A 25,299-nucleotide genomic window follows, 5' to 3' on the forward strand; every position below is an offset into this window, starting at 1 on the left:
ATCCCCAGTGCTGACAGTGCACTCTCTGGACTCACTGCAGTGCATACCCAGTGGTGCCAGTGCACTCTCTGGACTCACTGCAGTGCATCCCCAATCGTACCAGTGCACTCTCTGGACTCACTGCACTGCATCCCCAGTGGTGCCACTGCAACCTCTGGTCTCACTGCAGTGCATCCCCAGTGGTGCCAGTGCACTCTCTGGACTCACTGCACTGCATCCCCAGTGGTGCCAGTGCACTCTCTGGACTCACTGCACTGCATCCCCAGTGGTGACAGTGCACTCTCTGGACTTGCCGGGGTGCATCCGCAGTGGTGCCAGTGCACTCTCTGGAGTCACCGGGGTGCATCCCCAGAGGTGCCAGAGCACTCTCTGGACTCACTGCAGTGCATCCCCAGTGGTGCCAGTGCACTCTCTGGACTCACTGTACTGCATCCCCAGTGGTGCCTGTGAAGTCTCTTGACTCACTGCAGTGCATCCCCAGTGGTGCCAGTGCAATCTCAGGACTGACAGCAGTGCAGCTCTAGTTGGTGCCAGTGCACTCTCTGGACTCACTGAACTGCATCCCCAGTGGTGCCAGTGCACTCTCTGGACTCACTGCATTGCATCCCCAGTGGTGCCAGTGCACTCTCTGGACTCACTGCAGTGCATCCCCTGTGGTGCCATTGCACTCTCAGGACTCACTGCAGTGCATCCCCAGTGGTGCCAGTGCACTCTCTGGACTCACTGCACTGCATCCCCAGTGGTGCCTGTGAAGTCTCTGGTCTCACTGCACTGCATCCCCAGTGGTGCCAGTGCACTCTGTGGACTCACTGCACTGCATCCCCATTGCTGACAGTGCCCTCTCAGGACTCACTGCACTGCATCCCCAGTGGTGCCAGTTCACTCTCTGGACTAAATGCACTGCATTCCCAGTGGTGCCAGTGGCTCTCTGGACTCATTGCACTTCATCACCAGTGGTGCCAGTGCACTCTCTGGACTCACTGCACTGCATCCCCAGTGGTGCCAGTGCACTCTCTGGACTCACTGCACTGCATCCCCAGTGGTGACAGTGCACTCTCTGGACTCACTGCACTGCATCCCCAGTGGTGCCAGTGCACTCTCTGGACTCACTGAACTGCATCCCCAAGGTGCCAGTGCACTCTCTGGACTCACTGCACTGCATCCCCAGTGGTGCCAGTGCACTCTCTGGACTCACTGCACTGCATCCCCAGTGGTGACAGTGCACTCTCTGGACTCACTGCACTGCATCCCCAGTGGTGCCAGTGCACTCTCTGGACTCACTGCACTGCATCCCCAGTGGTGCCACTGCACTCTCTGGACTCACTGCACTGTATCCCCTGTGGTGCCAGTGCACTCTGTGGACTCAGTGCACTGCATCCCAGTGGTGCCAGTGCACTCTCTGGACTCACTGCAGTGCATCCCCAGTGGTGCCAGTGCACTCTCTGGACTCACTGCAGTGCATCCCCAGTGATGCCAGTGCACTCTCTGGACTCACTGCACTGCATCCCCAGTGGTGCCAGTGCACTCTCTGGACTCACTGCAGTCCATCCCCAGTGGTGCCAGTGCACTCTCTGGACTCACTGCACTGCATCCCCAGTGGTGCCAGTGCACTCTCTGGACTCACTGCACTGCATCCCCAGTGGTGCCAGTGCACTCTCTGGACTTGCCGGGGTGCATCCCCAGTGGTGCCAGTGCAGTCTCTGTGTTAGTGTTGGGGAGAATCGAATGGATGTTTTACTAATGTCTCTTAGGTAATGGGACCTACAGTATAATTAAGCATTGCCAAATGTACTTACATTATCAATTAATCTATGTATACTGGATACTTAGGGAGTACATTGAACAATCAAAAGAATCATTGAAGGGGAACCTTGGGAGGGAACAGGTACAACCTGACCTTGGATAAGGGCCTGGAAATGATGAAATGAGTTGAAGCAGAACCAAGAAGCGGAGGGAGCATGCGTCGAGTAAGAAAGGTGAAAAGTTTAGCGGAGAGGAAGACTCCTTACTTCATCTGGACGACCACCTGGACGACCACCAGAGTGCGCCACGCATGTGCAAAGGGGAGGGGAGCTAATTAGAATGAAAAGCGAGGCTGCTGTTGCAACCTGTAATGAATATGTATACCTGACGCAATATTGTATGTATAAATAATGGCTGGGAAGTAACGGGACTTGAAGCCAGATTTGGGCACCTGCCCCGGCTTCCAGCGCTGAATAAAGCACCTTCATATAATCACTTGGTGATTATGTGGTTGCTAGGCTAACATCTGGACTCACTGCAGTGCATCCCCAGTGGTGCCAGTGCACTCTCTGGAGTCACTGCAGTGCATCCGCAGTGGTGCCAGTGCACTCCCTGGACTCACTGCAGTGCATCCCCAGTGGTGCCAGTGCACTCTCTGGACTCACTGGGGTGCATCCCCAGTGGTGCCAGTGCACTCTCTGGACTCACTGCAGTGCATCCCCAGTGGCGCCAGTGCACTCTCTGGACTCACTGCACTGCATCCCCAGTGGTGCCAGTGCACTCTCTGGACTCACTGCACTGCATCCCCAGTGCTGACAGTGCACTCTCTGGACTCACTGCACTGCATCCCCAGTGCTGACAGTGCACTCTCTGGACTCACTGCAGTGCATACCCAGTGGTGCCAGTGCACTCTCTGGACTCACTGCAGTGCATCCCCAATCGTACCAGTGCACTCTCTGGACTCACTGCACTGCATCCCCAGTGGTGCCACTGCAACCTCTGGTCTCACTGCAGTGCATCCCCAGTGGTGCCAGTGCACTCTCTGGACTCACTGCACTGCATCCCCAGTGGTGCCAGTGCACTCTCTGGACTCACTGCACTGCATCCCCAGTGGTGACAGTGCACTCTCTGGACTTGCCGGGGTGCATCCGCAGTGGTGCCAGTGCACTCTCTGGAGTCACCGGGGTGCATCCCCAGAGGTGCCAGTGCACTCTCTGGACTCACTGCAGTGCATCCCCAGTGGTGCCAGTTCACTCTCTGGACTCACTGTACTGCATCCCCAGTGGTGCCTGTGAAGTCTCTTGACTCACTGCAGTGCATCCCCAGTGGTGCCAGTGCAATCTCAGGACTCACAGCAGTGCAGCTCTAGTTGGTGCCAGTGCACTCTCTGGACTCACTGAACTGCATCCCCAGTGGTGCCAGTGCACTCTCTGGACTCACTGCATTGCATCCCCAGTGGTGCCAGTGCACTCTCTGGACTCACTGCAGTGCATCCCCTGTGGTGCCATTGCACTCTCAGGACTCACTGCAGTGCATCCCCAGTGGTGCCAGTGCACTCTCTGGACTCACTGCACTGCATCCCCAGTGGTGCCTGTGAAGTCTCTGGTCTCACTGCACTGCATCCCCAGTGGTGCCAGTGCACTCTCTGGACTCACTGCACTGCATCCCCATTGCTGACAGTGCCCTCTCAGGACTCACTGCACTGCATCCCCAGTGGTGCCAGTTCACTCTCTGGACTAAATGCACTGCATCCCCAGTGGTGCCAGTGGCTCTCTGGACTCATTGCACTTCATCACCAGTGGTGCCAGTGCACTCTCTGGACTCACTGCAGTGCATCCCCAGTGGTGCCAGTGCACTCTCTGGACTCACTGCACTGCATCCCCAGTGGTGACAGTGCACTCTCTGGACTCACTGCACTGCATCCCCAGTGGTGCCAGTGCACTCTCTGGACTCACTGAACTGCATCCCCAAGGTGCCAGTGCACTCTCTGGACTCACTGCACTGCATCCCCAGTGGTGCCAGTGCACTCTCTGGACTCACTGCACTGCATCCCCAGTGGTGACAGTGCACTCTCTGGACTCACTGCACTGCATCCCCCGTGGTGCCAGTGCACTCTCTGGACTCACTGCACTGCATCCCCAGTGGTGCCACTGCACTCTCTGGACTCACTGCACTGTATCTCCTGTGGTGCCAGTGCACTCTGTGGACTCAGTGCACTGCATCCCCAGTGGTGCCAGTGGCTCTCTGGACTCATTGCACTTCATCACCAGTGGTGCCAGTGCACTCTCTGGACTCACTGCAGTGCATCCACAGTGGCGCCAGTGTACTCTCTTAACTCACTGCACTGCATCACCAGTGGTGCCAGTGCACTCTCTGGACTCACTGAACTGCATCCCCAAGGTGCCAGTGCACTCTCTGGACTCACTGCACTGCATCCCCAGTGTTGCCAGTGCACTCTCTGGACTCACTGCACTGCATCCCCAGTGGTGCCAGTGCACTCTCTGGACTTGCCGGGGTGCATCCCCAGTGGTGCCAGTGCAGTCTCTGTGTTAGTGTTGGGGAGAATCGAATGGATGTTTTACTAATGTCTCTTAGGTAATGGGACCTACAGTATAATTAAGCATTGCCAAATGTACTTACATTATCAATTAATCTATGTATACTGGATAATTAGGGAGTACATTGAACAATCAAAAGAATCATTGAAGGGGAACCTTGGGAGGGAACAGGTACAACCTGACCTTGGATAAGGGCCTGGAAATGATGAAATGAGTTGAAGCAGAACCAAGAAGCGGAGGGAGCATGCGTCGAGTAAGAAAGGTGAAAAGTTTAGCGGAGAGGAAGACTCCTTACTTCATCTGGACGACCACCTGGACGACCACCAGAGTGCGCCACGCATGTGCAAAGGGGAGGGGAGCTAATTAGAATGAAAAGCGAGGCTGCTGTTGCAACCTGTAATGAATATGTATACCTGACGCAATATTGTATGTATAAATAATGGCTGGGAAGTAACGGGACTTGAAGCCAGATTTGGGCACCTGCCCCGGCTTCCAGCGCTGAATAAAGCACCTTCATATAATCACTTGGTGATTATGTGATTGCTAGGCTAACATATGGACTCACTGCAGTGCATCCCCAGTGGTGCCAGTGCACTCTCTGGACTCACTGCACTGCATCCCCAGTGGTGCCAGTGCACTCTCTGGACTCACTGCACTGCATCCCCAGTGGTGACAGTGCACTCTCTGGACTCACTGGGGTGCATCCCCAGTGGTGCCAGTGCACTCTCTGGACTCACTGCAGTGCATCCCCAGTGGCGCCAGTGCACTCTCTGGACTCACTGCACTGCATCCCCAGTGGTGCCAGTGCACTCTCTGGACTCACTGCACTGCATCCCCAGTGCTGACAGTGCACTCTCTGGACTCACTGCACTGCATCCCCAGTGCTGACAGTGCACTCTCTGGACTCACTGCAGTGCATACCCAGTGGTGCCAGTGCACTCTCTGGACTCACTGCAGTGCATCCCCAATCGTACCAGTGCACTCTCTGGACTCACTGCACTGCATCCCCAGTGGTGCCACTGCAACCTCTGGTCTCACTGCAGTGCATCCCCAGTGGTGCCAGTGCACTCTCTGGACTCACTGCACTGCATCCCCAGTGGTGCCAGTGCACTCTCTGGACTCACTGCACTGCATCCCCAGTGGTGACAGTGCACTCTCTGGACTTGCCGGGGTGCATCCGCAGCGGTGCCAGTGCACTCTCTGGAGTCACCGGGGTGCATCCCCAGAGGTGCCAGTGCACTCTCTGGACTCACTGCAGTGCATCCCCAGTGGTGCCAGTGCACTCTCTGGACTCACTGTACTGCATCCCCAGTGGTGCCTGTGAAGTCTCTTGACTCACTGCAGTGCATCCCCAGTGGTGCCAGTGCAATCTCAGGACTCACAGCAGTGCAGCTCTAGTTGGTGCCAGTGCACTCTCTGGACTCACTGAACTGCATCCCCAGTGGTGCCAGTACACTCTCTGGACTCACTGCATTGCATCCCCAGTGGTGCCAGTGCACTCTCTGGACTCACTGCAGTGCATCCCCTGTGGTGCCATTGCACTCTCAGGACTCACTGCAGTGCATCCCCAGTGGTGCCAGTGCACTCTCTGGACTCACTGCACTGCATCCCCAGTGGTGCCTGTGAAGTCTCTGGTCTCACTGCACTGCATCCCCAGTGGTGCCAGTGCACTCTCTGGACTCACTGCACTGCATCCCCATTGCTGACAGTGCCCTCTCAGGACTCACTGCACTGCATCCCCAGTGGTGCCAGTTCACTCTCTGGACTAAATGCACTGCATCCCCAGTGGTGCCAGTGGCTCTCTGGACTCATTGCACTTCATCACCAGTGGTGCCAGTGCACTCTCTGGACTCACTGCACTGCATCCCCAGTGGTGCCTGTGCACTCTCTGGACTCACTGCACTGCTTCCCCAGTGGTGACAGTGCACTCTCTGGACTCACTGCACTGCATCCCCAGTGGTGCCAGTGCACTCTCTGGACTCACTGAACTGCATCCCCAAGGTGCCAGTGCACTCTCTGGACTCACTGCACTGCATCCCCAGTGGTGCCAGTGCACTCTCTGGACTCACTGCACTGCATCCCCAGTGGTGACAGTGCACTCTCTGGACTCACTGCACTGCATCCCCCGTGGTGCCAGTGCACTCTCTGGACTCACTGCACTGCATCCCCAGTGGTGCCACTGCACTCTCTGGACTCACTGCAGTGTATCCCCTGTGGTGCCAGTGCACTCTGTGGACTCAGTGCACTGCATCCCAGTGGTGCCAGTGCACTCTCTGGACTCACTGCAATGCATCCCCAGTGGTGCCAGTGCACTCTCTGGACTCACTGCAGTGCATCCCCAGTGGTGCCAGTGCACTCTCTGGACTCACTGCACTGCATCCCCAGTGGTGCCAGTGCACTCTCTGGACTCACTGCAGTCCATCCCCAGTGGTGCCAGTGCACTCTCTGGACTCACTGCACTGCATCCCCAGTGGTGCCAGTGCACTCTCTGGACTCACTGCACTGCATCCCCAGTGGTGCCAGTGCACTCTCTGGACTCACTGCACTGCATCCCCAGTGGTGCCAGTGCACTGTCTGGACTCACTGCACTGCATCCCCAGTGGTGCCAGTGCACTCTCTGGACTCACTGCACTGCATCCCCAGTGGTGCCAGTGCACTCTCTGGACTCACTGCACTGCATCCCCAGTGGTGCCAGTGCACTCTCTGGACTTGCCGGGGTGCATCCCCAGTGGTGCCAGTGCACTCTCTGGACTCACTGCAGTGCATCCCCAGTGGTGCCAGTGCACTGTCTGGACTCAGTGCATTCCCAGTGGTGCCAGGGCACTCTCTGGACTCACTGCACTGCTTCCCCAGTGGTTCCTGTGAACTCTCTGGACTCACTGCAGTGCATCCCCAATGGTGCCAGTGCACTCTTTGGACTCACTGCACTGCATCCCCAGTGGTGCCACTGTACTCTCTGGACTCACTGCACTGCATCCCCAGTGGTGCCAGTGCCCTCTGTGGACTCACTGCACTACATCCCCAGTGGTGCCAGTGCACTCTCTGGACTCACTGCACTGCATCCCCAGTGGTGCCAGTGCACTCTCTGGACTCACTGCAGTGCATCCCCAGTGGTGCCAGTGCACACTCTGGACTCACTGCAGTGCATCCCCGGTGGTGCTAGTGCACTCTCTGGACTCACTGCACTGCATCCCCTGTGGTGCCAGTGCACTCTCTGGACTCACTGCTCTGCGTTGCCATTGGTGCCAGTGCACTCTCTGGACTCATTGCAGTGCATCCCCAGTGGTGCCAATGCACTCTCTGGACTCACGGCACTGCATTGCCAGTGGTGCCAGCGCACTCTCTGGACTCACTGCACTGCATCCCCAGTGGTGCCAGTGCACTCTCTGGACTCACTGCAGTGCATCGCCAGTGCTGCCAGTGCACTCTCTGGACTCACTGCACTGCATCGCCAGTGGTGCAAGTGCCCTCTCTGGACTCACTGCACTGCATCCCCAGTGGTGCCAGTGCACTCTCTGGACTCACTGCACTGCATCCCCATTGCTGACAGTGCCCTCTCTGGACTCAGTGCACTGCATCCCCAGTGGTGCCAGTTCACTCTCTGGACTAAATGCACTGCATCCCCAGTGGTTCCAGTGGCTCTCTGGACTCATTGCACTTCATCACCAGTGGTGCCAGTGCACTCTCTGGACTCACTGCAGTGCATCCACAGTGGCGCCAGTGTACTCTCTTAACTCACTGCACTGCATCACCAGTGGTGCCAGTGCACTCTCTGGACTCACTGAACTGCATCCCCAAGGTGCCAGTGCACTCTCTGGACTCACTGCACTGCATCCCCAGTGGTGCCAGTGCACTCTCTGGACTCACTGCACTGCATCCCCAGTGGTGACAGTGCACTCTCTGGACTCACTGCACTGCATCCCCCGTGGTGCCAGTGCACTCTCAGGACTCACTGCACTGCATCCGCAGTGGTGCCACTGCACTCTCTGAAAACACCGGGGTGCAACCGCAGCGGTGCCAGTGCACTCTCTGCACTCACGGCACTGCATCCCCAGTGGTGCCAGTGCACTCTCTGGACTCACTGCAGTGTATCCCCTCTGGTGCCAGTGCACTCTGTGGACTCAGTGCACTGCATCCCAGTGGTGCCAGTGCACCCTCTGGACTCACTGCAGTGCACCCCCAGTGGTGCCAGTGCACTCTCTGGACTCACTGCACTGCATCCCCAGTGGTGCCAGTGCACTCTCTGGACTCACGGCACAGCATCCCCAGTGGGGCCAGTGCACTCTCTGGACTCACTGCACTGCATCCCCAGTGGTGCCAGTGCACTCTATGGACTTGCCGGGGTGCATCCCCAGTGGTGCCAGTGCACTCTCTGGACTCACTGCAGTGCATCCCCAGTGGTGCCAGTGCACTCTCTGGACTCACTGCACTGCATCCCCTGTGGTGCCAGTGCACTCTCTTTACTCACTGCACTGCATCCCCAGTGGTGCCAGTGCACTCTCTGGACTCACTGTACTGCATCCGCAGTGGTGCCAGAGCACTCTCTGGACTCACTGCAGTGCATCCCCAGTGGTGCCAGTGCACACTCTGGACTCACTGCACTGCATCCCCAGTGGTGCCAGTGCACTCTCTGGACTCACGGCAGTGCATCCCCAGTGGTGCCAGTGCACTCTCTGGACTCACAGCAGTGCATCCCCAGTGTTGCCAGTGCACTCTCTGGACTCACTGCACTGCATCCCCAGTGGTGCCAGTGCACTCTCTGGACTTGCCGGGGTGCATCCCCAGTGGTGCCAGTGCAGTCTCTGTGTTAGTGTTGGGGAGAATCGAATGGATGTTTTACTAATGTCTCTTAGGTAATGGGACCTACAGTATAATTAAGCATTGCCAAATGTACTTACATTATCAATTAATCTATGTATACTGGATAATTAGGGAGTACATTGAACAATCAAAAGAATCATTGAAGGGGAACCTTGGGAGGGAACAGGTACAACCTGACCTTGGATAAGGGCCTGGAAATGATGAAATGAGTTGAAGCAGAACCAAGAAGCGGAGGGAGCATGCGTCGAGTAAGAAAGGTGAAAAGTTTAGCGGAGAGGAAGACTCCTTACTTCATCTGGACGACCACCTGGACGACCACCAGAGTGCGCCACGCATGTGCAAAGGGGAGGGGAGCTAATTAGAATGAAAAGCGAGGCTGCTGTTGCAACCTGTAATGAATATGTATACCTGACGCAATATTGTATGTATAAATAATGGCTGGGAAGTAACGGGACTTGAAGCCAGATTTGGGCACCTGCCCCGGCTTCCAGCGCTGAATAAAGCACCTTCATATAATCACTTGGTGATTATGTGGTTGCTAGGCTAACATATGGACTCACTGCAGTGCATCCCCAGTGGTGCCAGTGCACTCTCTGGAGTCACTGCAGTGCATCCGCAGTGGTGCCAGTGCACTCCCTGGACTCACTGCAGTGCATCCCCAGTGGTGCCAGTGCACTCTCTGGACTCACTGGGGTGCATCCCCAGTGTTGCCAGTGCACTCTCTGGACTCACTGCAGTGCATCCCCAGTGGCGCCAGTGCACTCTCTGGACTCACTGCACTGCATCCCCAGTGGTGCCAGTGCACTCTCTGGACTCACTGCACTGCATCCCCAGTGCTGACAGTGCACTCTCTGGACTCACTGCACTGCATCCCCAGTGGTGACAGTGCACTCTCTGGACTCACTGCACTGCATCCCCCGTGGTGCCAGTGCACTCTCTGGACTCACTGCACTGCATCCCCAGTGGTGCCACTGCACTCTCTGGACTCACTGCACTGTATCTCCTGTGGTGCCAGTGCACTCTGTGGACTCAGTGCACTGCATCCCCAGTGGTGCCAGTGGCTCTCTGGACTCATTGCACTTCATCACCAGTGGTGCCAGTGCACTCTCTGGACTCACTGCAGTGCATCCACAGTGGCGCCAGTGTACTCTCTGGACTCACTGCACTGCATCACCAGTGGTGCCAGTGCACTCTCTGGACTCACTGAACTGCATCCCCAAGGTGCCAGTGCACTCTCTGGACTCACTGCACTGCATCCCCAGTGTTGCCAGTGCACTCTCTGGACTCACTGCAGTGCATCCCCAGTGGTGCCAGTGCACTCTCTGGACTTGCCGGGGTGCATCCCCAGTGGTGCCAGTGCAGTCTCTGTGTTAGTGTTGGGGAGAATCGAATGGATGTTTTACTAATGTCTCTTAGGTAATGGGACCTACAGTATAATTAAGCATTGCCAAATGTACTTACATTATCAATTAATCTATGTATACTGGATACTTAGGGAGTACATTGAACAATCAAAAGAATCATTGAAGGGGAACCTTGGGAGGGAACAGGTACAACCTGACCTTGGATAAGGGCCTGGAAATGATGAAATGAGTTGAAGCAGAACCAAGAAGCGGAGGGAGCATGCGTCGAGTAAGAAAGGTGAAAAGTTTAGCGGAGAGGAAGACTCCTTACTTCATCTGGACGACCACCTGGACGACCACCAGAGTGCGCCACGCATGTGCAAAGGGGAGGGGAGCTAATTAGAATGAAAAGCGAGGCTGCTGTTGCAACCTGTAATGAATATGTATACCTGACGCAATATTGTATGTATAAATAATGGCTGGGAAGTAACGGGACTTGAAGCCAGATTTGGGCACCTGCCCCGGCTTCCAGCGCTGAATAAAGCACCTTCATATAATCACTTGGTGATTATGTGGTTGCTAGGCTAACATCTGGACTCACTGCAGTGCATCCCCAGTGGTGCCAGTGCACTCTCTGGAGTCACTGCAGTGCATCCGCAGTGGTGCCAGTGCACTCCCTGGACTCACTGCAGTGCATCCCCAGTGGTGCCAGTGCACTCTCTGGACTCACTGGGGTGCATCCCCAGTGGTGCCAGTGCACTCTCTGGACTCACTGCAGTGCATCCCCAGTGGCGCCAGTGCACTCTCTGGACTCACTGCACTGCATCCCCAGTGGTGCCAGTGCACTCTCTGGACTCACTGCACTGCATCCCCAGTGCTGACAGTGCACTCTCTGGACTCACTGCACTGCATCCCCAGTGGTGCCAGTGCACTCTCTGGACTCACTGCAGTGCATACCCAGTGGTGCCAGTGCACTCTCTGGACTCACTGCAGTGCATCCCCAATCGTACCAGTGCACTCTCTGGACTCACTGCACTGCATCCCCAGTGGTGCCACTGCAACCTCTGGTCTCACTGCAGTGCATCCCCAGTGGTGCCAGTGCACTCTCTGGACTCACTGCACTGCATCCCCAGTGGTGCCAGTGCACTCTCTGGACTCACTGCACTGCATCCCCAGTGGTGACAGTGCACTCTCTGGACTTGCCGGGGTGCATCCGCAGTGGTGCCAGTGCACTCTCTGGAGTCACCGGGGTGCATCCCCAGAGGTGCCAGTGCACTCTCTGGACTCACTGCACTGCATCCCCACTGGTGCCAGTGCACTCTCTGGACTCACTGTACTGCATCCCCAGTGGTGCCTGTGAAGTCTCTTGACTCACTGCAGTGCATCCCCAGTGGTGCCAGTGCAATCTCAGGACTCACAGCAGTGCAGCTCTAGTTGGTGCCAGTGCACTCTCTTTACTCACTGCACTGCATCCCCAGTGGTGCCAGTGCACTCTCTGGACTCACTGCATTGCATCCCCAGTGGTGCCAGTGCACTCTCTGGACTCACTGCAGTGCATCCCCTGTGGTGCCATTGCACTCTCAGGACTCACTGCAGTGCATCCCCAGTGGTGCCAGTGCACTCTCTGTACTCACTGCACTGCATCCCCAGTGGTGCCAGTGCACTCTCTGGACTCACTGCACTGCATCCCCAGTGGTGCCAGTGCACTCTCTGGACTCACTGCACTGCATCCCCATTGCTGACAGTGCCCTCTCAGGACTCACTGCACTGCATCCCCAGTGGTGCCAGTTCACTCTCTGGACTAAATGCACTGCATCCCCAGTGGTGCCAGTGGCTCTCTGGACTCATTGCACTTCATCACCAGTGGTGCCAGTGCACTCTCTGGACTCACTGCACTGCATCCCCAGTGGTGCCTGTGCACTCTCTGGACTCACTGCACTGCATCCCCAGTGGTGCCAGTGCACTCTCTGGACTCACTGCACTGCATCCCCAGTGGTGCCAGTGCACTCTCTGGACTCACTGAACTGCATCCCCAAGGTGCCAGTGCACTCTCTGGACTCACTGCACTGCATCCCCAGTGGTGCCAGTGCACTCTCTGGACTCACTGCACTGCATCCCCAGTGGTGACAGTGCACTCTCTGGACTCACTGCACTGCATCCCCCGTGGTGCCAGTGCACTCTCTGGAGTCACTGCACTGCATCCCCAGTGGTGCCACTGCACTCTCTGGACTCACTGCACTGTATCCCCTGTGGTGCCAGTGCACTCTGTGGACTCAGTGCACTGCATCCCAGTGGTGCCAGTGCACTCTCTGAACTCACTGCAGTGCATCCCCAGTGGTGCCAGTGCACTCTCTGGACTCACTGCAGTGCATCCCCAGTGGTGCCAGTGCACTCTCTGGACTCACTGCACTGCATCCCCAGTGGTGCCAGTGCACTCTCTGGACTCACTGCAGTCCATCCCCAGTGGTGCCAGTGCACTCTCTGGACTCACTGCACTGCATCCCCAGTGGTGCCAGTGCACTCTCTGGACTCACTGCACTGCATCCCCAGTGGTGCCAGTGCACTCTCTGGACTCACTGCACTGCATCCCCAGTGGTGCCAGTGCACTGTCTGGACTCACTGCACTGCATCCCCAGTGGTGCCAGTGCACTCTCTGGACTCACTGCACTGCATCCCCAGTGGTGCCAGTGCACTCTCTGGACTCACTGCACTGCATCCCCAGTGGTGCCAGTGCACTCTCTGGACTTGCCGGGGTGCATCCCCAGTGGTGCCAGTGCACTCTCTGGACTCACTGCACTGCATCCCCAGCGGTGCCAGTGCACTGTCTGGACTCAGTGCATTCCCAGTGGTGCCAGGGCACTCTCTGGACTCACTGCACTACTTCCCCAGTGGTTCCTGTGAACTCTCTGGACTCACTGCAGTGCATCCCCAATGGTGCCAGTGCACTCTTTGGACTCACTGCACTGCATCCCCAGTGGTGCCACTGTACTCTCTGGACTCACTGCACTGCATCCCCAGTGGTGCCAGTGCCCTCTGTGGACTCACTGCACTACATCCCCAGTGGTGCCAGTGCACTCTCTGGACTCACTGCACTGCATCCCCAGTGGTGCCAGTGCACTCTCTGGACTCACTGCAGTGCATCCCCAGTGGTGCCAGTGCACTCTCTGGACTCACTGCAGTGCATCCCTGGTGGTGCTAGTGCACTCTCTGGACTCACTGCACTGCATCCCCTGTGGTGCCAGTGCACTCTCTGGACTCACTGCTCTGCGTTGCCATTGGTGCCAGTGCACTCTCTGGACTCATTGCAGTGCATCCCCAGTGGTGCCAATGCACTCTCTGGACTCACGGCACTGCATTGCCAGTGGTGCCAGCGCACTCTCTGGACTCACTGCACTGCATCCCCAGTGGTGCCAGTGCACTCTCTGGACTCACTGCAGTGCATCGCCAGTGCTGCCAGTGCACTCTCTGGACTCACTGCACTGCATCGCCAGTGGTGCAAGTGCCCTCTCTGGACTCACTGCACTGCATCCCCAGTGGTGCCAGTGCACTCTCAGGACTCACTGCACTGCATCCCCATTGCTGACAGTGCCCTCTCTGGACTCAGTGCACTGCATCCCCAGTGGTGCCAGTTCACTCTCTGGACTAAATGCACTGCATCCCCAGTGGTGCCAGTGGCTCTCTGGACTCATTGCACTTCATCACCAGTGGTGCCAGTGCACTCTCTGGACTCACTGCAGTGCATCCACAGTGGCGCCAGTGTACTCTCTTAACTCACTGCACTGCATCACCAGTGGTGCCAGTGCACTCTCTGGACTCACTGAACTGCATCCCCAAGGTGCCAGTGCACTCTCTGGACTCACTGCACTGCATCCCCAGTGGTGCCAGTGCACTCTCTGGACTCACTGCACTGCATCCCCAGTGGTGACAGTGCACTCTCTGGACTCACTGCACTGCATCCCCCGTGGTGCCAGTGCACTCTCTGGACTCACTGCACTGCATCCGCAGTGGTGCCACTGCACTCTCTGAAAACACCGGGGTGCAACCGCAGCGGTGCCAGTGCACTCTCTGCACTCACTGCAGTGCATCCCCAGTGGTGCCAGTGCACTCTCTGGACTCACTGCAGTGTATCCCCTCTGGTGCCAGTGCACTCTGTGGACTCAGTGCACTGCATCCCAGTGGTGCCAGTGCACCCTCTGGACTCACTGCAGTGCACCCCCAGTGGTGCCAGTGCACTCTCTGGACTCACTGCACTGCATCCCCAGTGGTGCCAGTGCACTCTCTGGACTCACGGCACAGCATCCCCAGTGGGGCCAGTGCACTCTCTGGACTCACTGCACTGCATCCCCAGTGGTGCCAGTGCACTCTCTGGACTCACTGCAGTGCATCCCCAGTGGTGCCAGTGCACTCTCTGGACTCACTGCACTGCATCCCCAGTGGTGCCAGTGCACTCTCTGGACTCACTGCAGTCCATCCCCAGTGGTGCCAGTGCACTCTCTGGACTCACGGCAGTGCATCCCCAGTGGTGCCAGTGCACTCTCTGGACTCACTGCACTGCATCCCCAGTGGTGCCAGTGCACTCTCTGGACTCACTGCACTGCATCCCCAGTGGTGCCAGTGCACTGTCTGGACTCACTGCACTGCATCCCCAGTGGTGCCAGTGCACTCTCTGGACTCACTGCACTGCATCCCCAGTGGTGCCAGTGCACTCTCTGGACTCACTGCACTGCATCCCCAGTGGTGCCAGTGCACTCTCTGGACTTGCCGGGGTGCATCCCCAGTGGTGCCAGTGCACTCTCTGGACTCACTGCAGTGCATCCCCAGCGGTGCCAGTGCACTGTCTGGACTCAGTGCATTCCCAGTGGTGCCAGGGCACTCTCTGGACTCACTGCACTGCTTCCCCAGTGGTTCCTGTGAACTCTCTGGACTCACTGCAGTGCATCCCCAATGGTGCCAGTGCACTCTTTGGACTCACTGCACTGCATCCCCAGTGGTGCCACTGTACTCTCTGGACTCACTGCACTGCATCCCCAGTGGTGCCAGTGCCCTCTGTGGACTCACTGCACTACATCCCCAGTGGTGACAGTGCACTCTCTGGACTCACTGCACTGCATCCCCAGTGGTGCCAGTGCACTCTCTGGACTCACTGCAGTGCATCCCCAGTGGTGCCAGTGCACACTCTGGACTCACTGCAGTGCATCCCTGGTGGTGCTAGTGCACTCTCTGGACTCACTGCACTGCATCCCCTGTGGTGCCAGTGCACTCTCTGGACTCACTGCTCTGCGTTGCCATTGGTGCCAGTGCACTCTCTGGACTCATTGCAGTGCATCCCCAGTGGTGCCAATGCACTCTCTGGACTCACGGCACTGCATTGCCAGTGGTGCCAGCGCACTCTCTGGACTCACTGCACTGCATCCCCAGTGGTGCCAGTGCACTCTCTGGACTCACTGCAGTGCATCGCCAGTGCTGCCAGTGCACTCTCTGGACTCACTGCACTGCATCGCCAGTGGTGCAAGTGCCCTCTCTGGACTCACTGCACTGCATCCCCAGTGGTGCCAGTGCACTCTCTGGACTCACTGCACTGCATCCCCATTGCTGACAGTGCCCTCTCTGGACTCAGTGCACTGCATCCCCAGTGGTGCCAGTTCACTCTCTGGACTCATTGCACTGCATCCCCAGTGGTGCCAGTGGCTCTCTGGACTCATTGCACTTCATCACCAGTGGTGCCAGTGCACTCTCTGGACTCACTGCAGTGCATCCACAGTGGCGCCAGTGTACTCTCTTAACTCACTGCACTGCATCACCAGTGGTGCCAGTGCACTCTCTGGACTCACTGAACTGCATCCCCAAGGTGCCAGTGCACTCTCTGGACTCACTGCACTGCATCCCCAGTGGTGCCAGTGCACTCTCTGGACTCACTGCACTGCATCCCCAGTGGTGACAGTGCACTCTCTGGACTCACTGCACTGCATCCCCCGTGGTGCCAGTGCACTCTCTGGACTCACTGCACTGCATCCGCAGTGGTGCCACTGCACTCTCTGAAAACACCGGGGTGCAACCGCAGCGGTGCCAGTGCACTCTCTGCACTCACGGCACTGCATCCCCAGTGGTGCCAGTGCACTCTCTGGACTCACTGCAGTGTATCCCCTCTGGTGCCAGTGCACTCTGTGGACTCAGTGCACTGCATCCCAGTGGTGCCAGTGCACCCTCTGGACTCACTGCAGTGCACCCCCAGTGGTGCCAGTGCACTCTCTGGACTCACTGCACTGCATCCCCAGTGGTGCCAGTGCACTCTCTGGACTCACGGCACAGCATCCCCAGTGGGGCCAGTGCACTCTCTGGACTCACTGCACTGCATCCCCAGTGGTGCCAGTGCACTCTATGGACTTGCCGGGGTGCATCCCCAGTGGTGCCAGTGCACTCTCTGGACTCACTGCACTGCATCCCCAGTGGTGCCAGTGCACTGTCTGGACTCACTGCACTGCATCCCCTGTGGTGCCAGTGCACTCTCTTTACTCACTGCACTGCATCCCCAGTGGTGCCAGTGCACTCTCTGGACTCACTGTACTGCATCCGCAGTGGTGCCAGAGCACTCTCTGGACTCACTGCAGTGCATCCCCAGTGGTGCCAGTGCACACTCTGGACTCACTGCACTGCATCCCCAGTGGTGCCAGTGCACTCTCTGGACTCACGGCAGTGCATCCCCAGTGGTGCCAGTGCACTCTCTGGACTCACAGCAGTGCATCCCCAGTGTTGCCAGTGCACTCTCTGGACTCACTGCACTGCATCCCCAGTGGTGCCAGTGCACTCTCTGGACTTGCCGGGGTGCATCCCCAGTGGTGCCAGTGCAGTCTCTGTGTTAGTGTTGGGGAGAATCGAATGGATGTTTTACTAATGTCTCTTAGGTAATGGGACCTACAGTATGATTAAGCATTGCCAAATGTACTTACATTATCAATTAATCTATGTATACTGGATACTTAGGGAGTACATTGAACAATCAAAAGAATCATTGAAGGGGAACCTTGGGAGGGAACAGGTACAACCTGACCTTGGATAAGGGCCTGGAAATGATGAAATGAGTTGAAGCAGAACCAAGAAGCGGAGGGAGCATGCGTCGAGTAAGAAAGGTGAAAAGTTTAGCGGAGAGGAAGACTCCTTACTTCATCTGGACGACCACCTGGACGACCACCAGAGTGCGCCACGCATGTGCAAAGGGGAGGGGAGCTAATTAGAATGAAAAGCGAGGCTGCTGTTGCAACCTGTAATGAATATGTATACCTGACGCAATATTGTATGTATAAATAATGGCTGGGAAGTAACGGGACTTGAAGCCAGATTTGGGCACCTGCCCCGGCTTCCAGCGCTGAATAAAGCACCTTGATATAATCACTTGGTGATTATGTGGTTGCTAGGCTAACATATGGACTCACTGCAGTGCATCCCCAGTGGTGCCAGTGCACTCTCTGGAGTCACTGCAGTGCATCCGCAGTGGTGCCAGTGCACTCCCTGGACTCACTGCAGTGCATCCCCAGTGGTGCCAGTGCACTCTCTGGACTCACGGCACAGCATCCCCAGTGGGGCCAGTGCACTCTCTGGACTCACTGCAGTGCATCCCCAGTGGCGCCAGTGCACTCTCTGGACTCACTGCACTGCATCCCCAGTGGTGCCAGTGCACTCTCTGGACTCACTGCACTGCATCCCCAGTGCTGACAGTGCACTCTCTGGACTCACTGCACTGCATCCCCAGTGCTGACAGTGCACTCTCTGGACTCACTGCAGTGCATACCCAGTGGTGCCAGTGCACTCTCTGGACTCACTGCAGTGCATCCCCAATCGTACCAGTGCACTCTCTGGACTCACTGCACTGCATCCCCAGTGGTGCCACTGCAACCTCTGGTCTCACTGCAGTGCATCCCCAGTGGTGCCAGTGCACTCTCTGGACTCACTGCATTGCATCCCCATTGCTGACAGTGCCCTCTCAGGACTCACTGCACTGCATCACCAGTGGTGCCAGTGCACTCTCTGGACTCACTGCACTGCATCCCCAGTGGTGCCAGTGCACTCTCTGGACTCACTGCACTGCATCACCAGTGGTGCCAGTGCACTCTGTGGACTCACTGCACTGCATCCCCAGTGGTGCCAGTGCACTCTCTGGACTCACTGAACTGCATCCCCAAGGTGCCAGTGCACTCTCTGGACTCACTGCACTGCATCCCCAGTGGTGCCAGTGCACTCTCTGGACTCACTGCACTGCATCCCCAGTGGTGCCAGTGCACTCTCTGGACTCACTGCACTGCATCCCCAGTGGTGCCAGTGCACTCTCTTTACTTGCCGGGGTGCATCCCCAGTGGTGCCAGTGCACTCTCTGGACTCACTGCAGTGCATCCCCAGTGGTGCCAGTGCACTGTCTGGACTCACTGCATTCCCAGTGGTGCCAGGGCACTCTCTGGACTCACTGCACTGCTTCCCCAGTGGTTCCTGTGAACTCTCTGGACTCACTGCAGTGCATCCCCAATGGTGCCAGTGCACTCTTTGGACTCACTGCACTGCATCCCCAGTGGTGCCACTGTACTCTCTGGACTCACTGCACTGCATCCCCAGTGGTGCCAGTGCCCTCTGTGGACTCACTGCACTACATCCCCAGTGGTGCCAGTGCACTCTCTGGACTCACTGCACTGCATCCCCAGTGGTGCCAGTGCACTCTCTGGACTCACTGCACTGCATCCCCAGTGGTGCCAGTGCACACTCTGGACTCACTGCAGTGCATCCCCGGTGGTGCTAGTGCACTCTCTGGACTCACTGCACTGCATCCCCTGTTGTGCCAGTGCACTCTCTGGACTCACTGCTCTGCGTTGCCATTGGTGCCAGTGCACTCTCTGGACTCATTGCAGTGCATCCCCAGTGGTGCCAATGCACTCTCTGGACTCACGGCACTGCATTGCCAGTGGTGCCAGCGCACTCTCTGGACTCACTGCACTGCATCCCCAGTGGTGCCAGTGCACTCTCAGGAGTCACTGCGCTGCATCCCAAGTGGTTCCAGTGCACTCTCTGGACTCACTGCACTGCAACTCCAGTGGCGCCAGTGCACTCTCTGGAGTCACTGCACTGCATCAGCAGTGGTGCCAGTGCACTCTCTGGACTCACTGCACTGCATCCCCAGTGCTGCCAGTGCACTCTCTGGACTCACTGCAGTGCATCGCCAGTGCTGCCAGTGCACTCTCTGGACTCACTGCACTGCATCGCCAGTGGTGCAAGTGCCCTCTCTGGACTCACTGCACTGCATCCCCAGTGGTGCCAGTGCACTCTCTGGACTCACTGCACTGCATCCCCATTGCTGACAGTGCCCTGTCTGGACTCAGTGCACTGCATCCCCAGTGGTGCCAGTTCACTCTCTGGACTAAATGCACTGCATCCCCAGTGGTGCCAGTGGCTCTCTGGACTCATTGCACTTCATCACCAGTGGTGCCAGTGCACTCTCTGGACTCACTGAACTGCATCCCCAAGGTGCCAGTGCACTCTCTGGACTCACTGCACTGCATCCCCAGTGTTGCCAGTGCACTCTCTGGACTCACTGCACTGCATCCCCAGTGGTGACAGTGCACTCTCTGGACTCACTGCACTGCATCCCCCGTGGTGCCAGTGCACTCTCTGGACTCACTGCACTGCATCCGCAGTGGTGCCACTGCACTCTCTGAAAACACCGGGGTGCAACCGCAGCGGTGCCAGTGCACTCTCTGCACTCACGGCACTGCATCCCCAGTGGTGCCAGTGCACTCTCTGGACTCACTGCAGTGTATCCCCTCTGGTGCCAGTGCACTCTGTGGACTCAGTGCACTGCATCCCAGTGGTGCCAGTGCACCCTCTGGACTCACTGCAGTGCACCCCCAGTGGTGCCAGTGCACTCTCTGGACTCACTGCACTGCATCCCCAGTGGTGCCTGTGAAGTCTCTGGTCTCACTGCACTGCAACCCCAGTGGTGCCAGTGCACTCTCAGGACTCACTGCACTGCATCCCCATTGCTGACAGTGCCCTCTCAGGACTCACTGCACTGCATCCCCAGTGGTGCCAGTTCACTCTCTGGACTAAATGCACTGCATCCCCAGTGGTGCCAGTGGCTCTCTGGACTCATTGCACTTCATCACCAGTGGTGCCAGTGCACTCTCTGGACTCACTGCAGTGCATCCACAGTGGCGCCAGTGTACTCTCTTAACTCACTGCACTGCATCACCAGTGGTGCCAGTGTAGTCTCTGGACTCACTGCACTGCATCCCCAGTGGTGCCAGTGCACTCTCTGGACTCACTGCACTGCATCACCAGTGGTGCCAGTGCACTCTGTGGACTCACTGCACTGCATCCCCAGTGGTGCCAGTGCACTCTCTGGACTCACTGCACTGCATCCCCAAGGTGCCAGTGCACTCTCTGGACTCACTGCACTACATCCCCACTGGTGCCAGTGCACTCTCTGGACTCACTGCACTGCATCCCAGTGGTGCCAGTGAACTCTCTGGACACACTGCACTGCATCCCCAGTGGTGCCAGTGCACACTCTGGACTCACTGCAGTGCATCCCCAGTGGTGCTAGTACACTCTCTGGACTCACTGCACTGCATCCCCTGTGGTGCCAGTGCACTCTCTGGACTCACTGCACTGCATCACCAGTGGTGCCAGTGCACTCTCAGGGGTCACTGCGCTGCATCCCCAGTGGTTCCAGTGCACTCTCTGGACTCACTGCACTGCAACTCCAGTGGTGCCAGTGCACTCTCTGGAGTCACTGCACTGCATCCCCAGTGGTGCCAGTGCACTCTCTGGACTCACTGCAGTGCATCGCCAGTGCTGCCAGTGCACTCTCTGGACTCACTGCACTGCATCGCCAGTGGTGCAAGTGCCCTCTCTGGACTCACTGCAGTGCATCCCCAGTGGTGCCAGTACACTCTCTGGACTCACTGCACTGCATCCCCATTGCTGACAGTGCCCTCTCTGGACTCAGTGCACTGCATCCCCAGTGTTGCCAGTTCACTCTCTGGACTAAATGCACTGCATCCCCAGTGGTGCCAGTGGCTCTCTGGACTCATTGCACTTCATCACCAGTGGTGCCAGTGCACTCTCTGGACTCACTGCACTGCATCACCAGTGGTGCCAGTGCACTCTGTGGACTCACTGCACTGCATCCCCAGTGGTGTCAGTGCACTCTCTGGACACACTGAACTGCATCCCCAAGGTGCCAGTGCACTCTCTGGACTCACTGCACTGCATCCCCAGTGGTGCCAGTGCACTCTCTGGACTCACTGCACTGCATCCCCAGTGGTGACAGTGTACTCTCTGGACTCACTGCACTGCATCCCCCGTGGTGCCAGTGCACTCTCTGGACTCACTGCACTGCATCCGCAGTGGTGCCACTGCACTCTCTGAAAACACCGGGGTGCAACCGCAGCGGTGCCAGTGCACTCTCTGCACTCACGGCAGTGCATCCCCAATGGTGCCAGTGCACTCTCTGGACTCACTGCAGTGTATCCCCTCTGGTGCCAGTGCACTCTGTTGACTCAGTGCACTGCATCCCAGTGGTGCCACTGCACTCTCTGGACTCACTGCAGTGCATCCCCAGTGGTGCCAGTGCACTCTCTGGACTCACTGCACTGCATCCCAGTGGTGCCTGTGCACTCTCTGGACTCACTGCAGTGCATCCCCAGTGGTGCCAGTGCACTCTCTGGACTCACTGCAGTCCATCCCCAGTGGTGCTAGTGCACTCTCTGGACTCACTGCACTGCATCCCCAGTGGTGCCAGTGCACTCTCTGGACTTGCCGGGGTGCATCCCCAGTGGTGCCAGTGCACTCTCTGGACTAACTGCACTGCATCCCCAGTGGTGCCAGTGCACTCTCTGGACTCACTGCACTGCATCCCCAGTGGTGACAGTGCACTCTCTGGACTCACTGCACTGCATCCCCAGTGGTGCCAGTGCACTCTCTGGACTTGCCGGGGTGCATCCCCAGTGGTGCCAGTGCACTCTCTGGAGTCACCGGGGTGCATCCCCCGAGGTGCCAGTGCACTCTCTGGACTCACTGCACTACGTCCCCAATTATGCCAGTTAACTCTCTGGACTCAGTGCACTGAATCCCCAGTAGTACCAGTGCACTCTCTGGACTCACTGCACTGCATCCCCAGTCCTGCCAGTGCACTCTCTTGACTCACTGCACTGCATCTCCAGTGGTGCCAGTGCACTCTCTGGACTCACTGCACTGCATCTCCAGTGGTGCCAGTGCACTCTCTGGACTCACTGCACTGCATCCCCAGTCCTGCCAGTGCACTCTCTTGACTCACTGCACTGCATCCCCAGTGGTGCCAGTGCACTCTCTGGACTCACTGAAGTTCATTCTCAGTGGAGCCAGTTCACTCTCTGGACTCACTGCACTGCATCCCCAGTGGTGCCAGTGCACTCTCTGGACTCACTGCACTGCATCCCCAGTGGTGCCAGTGCACTCTCTGGACTCACTGCACTGCATCCCCAGTGGTGCCAGTGCTACCCCTGGACTCACTGTAGTGCATCCCCAGTGGTGACAGTGCACTCTCTGGGCTCACTGCAGGGCATCCCCAGTGGTGCCAGTGCACTCTCTGGACTCACTGCACTGCATCCCCAGTGGTGCCAGTGCTATCCCTGGACTCACTGTAGTGCATCCCCAGTGGTGCCAGTGCACTCTCTGGACTCACTGCAGGGCATCCCCAGTGGTGCCAGTGCACTCTCTGGACTCACTGCACTGCATCCCCAGTGGTGCCAGTGCACTCTCTGGACTCACTGCAGTGCATCCCCAGTAGTGCCATTGCACTCTCTGCACTCACTTCACTGCATCGCCAGTGGTGCCTTTGCACTCTCTGGACTCACTGCACTGCTCCAGCCGCGGCAGCCGCTCCAGCCGCGGTAGCCCTCCAGCCGTGGCTGCCGCTCCACTAAGTAGCGGCTGGAGCGGCTGCCGCGGCTGTAGCGGGTGGAGCGGCTGCCGCGGCTGGAGCGGCTGCCGCGGTTGGAGCGGCTGCCGCGGCTGGAGCGGCTGGAGCGGCTGCCGCGGCTGGAGCGGCTGGCGCGGCTGGACGAGCTACCGCGGCTGGAGCGGTTAACGCGGCTGGAGCGGATGCCGAGGCTGGAGCGGATGCCGCGGCTGGTGCGGCTGGAGAGGCTGCCGCGGCTGGAGCAGTGCAGTGAGTCCAGAGAGTGCTCTGTCACCTTGGGGATGCAGTGCAGTGAGTAAAGAGAGTGCACTGGCACCATTGGGGATGCAGTGCAGTGAGTCCAGAGAGTGCACTGGCACCACTGGGGATGCACTGCAGTGAGTCCAGAGAGTGCACTGGCACCACTGGGGATGCACTGCAGTGAGTCCAGAGAGTGCACTGGCACCACTGGGGATGCACTGCAGTGAGTCCAGAGAGTGCACTGGCACCACTGGGCATGCAGTGCTGTGAGTCCAGAGAGTGCCCCGGCAACACTGGGAATGCACTGCAGTTAGTGCAGAGAGTGCACTGGCACCACTGGGGATACGGTGCCGGGAGTCCAGAGAGTGCACTGACACCACTGGGGATGCGGTGCCTGGAGTCCAGAGAGTGCTTTGGCACCATTGGGGATGCAGTGCAGTGTGTCCACAGACTGCACTGACACCAGTGGGAATGCGGTGCAGTGAGTCTAGAGAGTGCAATGGCACCACTGGGGATGCACTGCAGTGAGTCCAGAGTGCACTAGCACCACTGGGGATGCAGTGCAGTGAGTCCAGAGAGTGCACTGGCACCACTGAGAATGCATTTCAGTGAGTCCAGAGAGTGCCGCTCCAGCCTCGGCATCCGCTCCAGCCGAGTCAACCCCGCGGTAACCCCTCCAGCCGCGGCAGACGCTCCAGCCGCGGCAGCCGCTCCAGCCGCTCCAGCCGCGGCAGCCGCTCCAGCCCCTCCAGCCGCGCCAGCCTCTCCATCCGCGATAGCCGCTCCAGCCGCGGCAGCCGCTCCAGCCGCTCCAGCCGCGGCAGTCGCTCCAGCCGCTACCGAGTGGAGCGGCTGCCACGGCTGGAGGGCTACCGCGGCTGGAGCGGCTGCCGCGGCTGTAGCAGTGCAGTGAGTCCAGGGAGTGCACTGGCACCACTGGGGATGCACTTCAGTCAGTCCAGTGAGTGTACTGGCACCACTGGGGATGCACTGCAGTGAGTCCAGAGAGTGCACTGGCACCACTGGGGATGCCCTGCAGTGAGTCAAGAGAGTGCACTGGCAGGACTGGGGATGCACTGCAGTGAGTCCAGAGAGTGCACTGGCACCACTGGGGATGCCCTGCAGTGAGTCCAGAGAGCGCACTGGCACCACTGGGGATGCCCTGCAGTGAGTCCAGAGAGTGCACTGGCACCACTGGGGATGCAGTGCAGTGAGTCCAGAGAGTGCACTGGCACCACTGGGGATGCACTGCAGTGAGTCCAGAGAGTCCACTGGCACCACTGGGGATGCAGTGCAGTGAGTCCAGAGAGTGCACTGGCACCACTGAAAATGCACTTCAGTGTGTCCAGAGAGTGCACTGGCACAACTGGGGATGCACTGCAGTGAGTCCAGAGAGTGCACTAGCGCCACTGGGGATGCAGTGCAGTGAGTCCAGAGAGTGCACTGGCACCACTGGTGATGTAGTGCAGTGAGTCCAGTGAGTGCACTGGCACCACTGGTGATGCAGTGCAGTGATACCAGAGAGTGGCGCTCCAGCCTCGGTTTCCGCTCCAGCCGCGTCAACCGCTCCAGCCGCGGTAGCCCCTCCAGCCGCGGCAGACGCTCTAGACGCTTCAACCGCGTCAGCCTCTCCAGCCGCGTTAGCCCCTCCAGC

This window comes from Anser brachyrhynchus (genome assembly GCF_964034855.1).
Source record: "Anser brachyrhynchus genome assembly, chromosome: 12".
NCBI classification, from domain to species: domain Eukaryota; kingdom Metazoa; phylum Chordata; class Aves; order Anseriformes; family Anatidae; genus Anser; species Anser brachyrhynchus.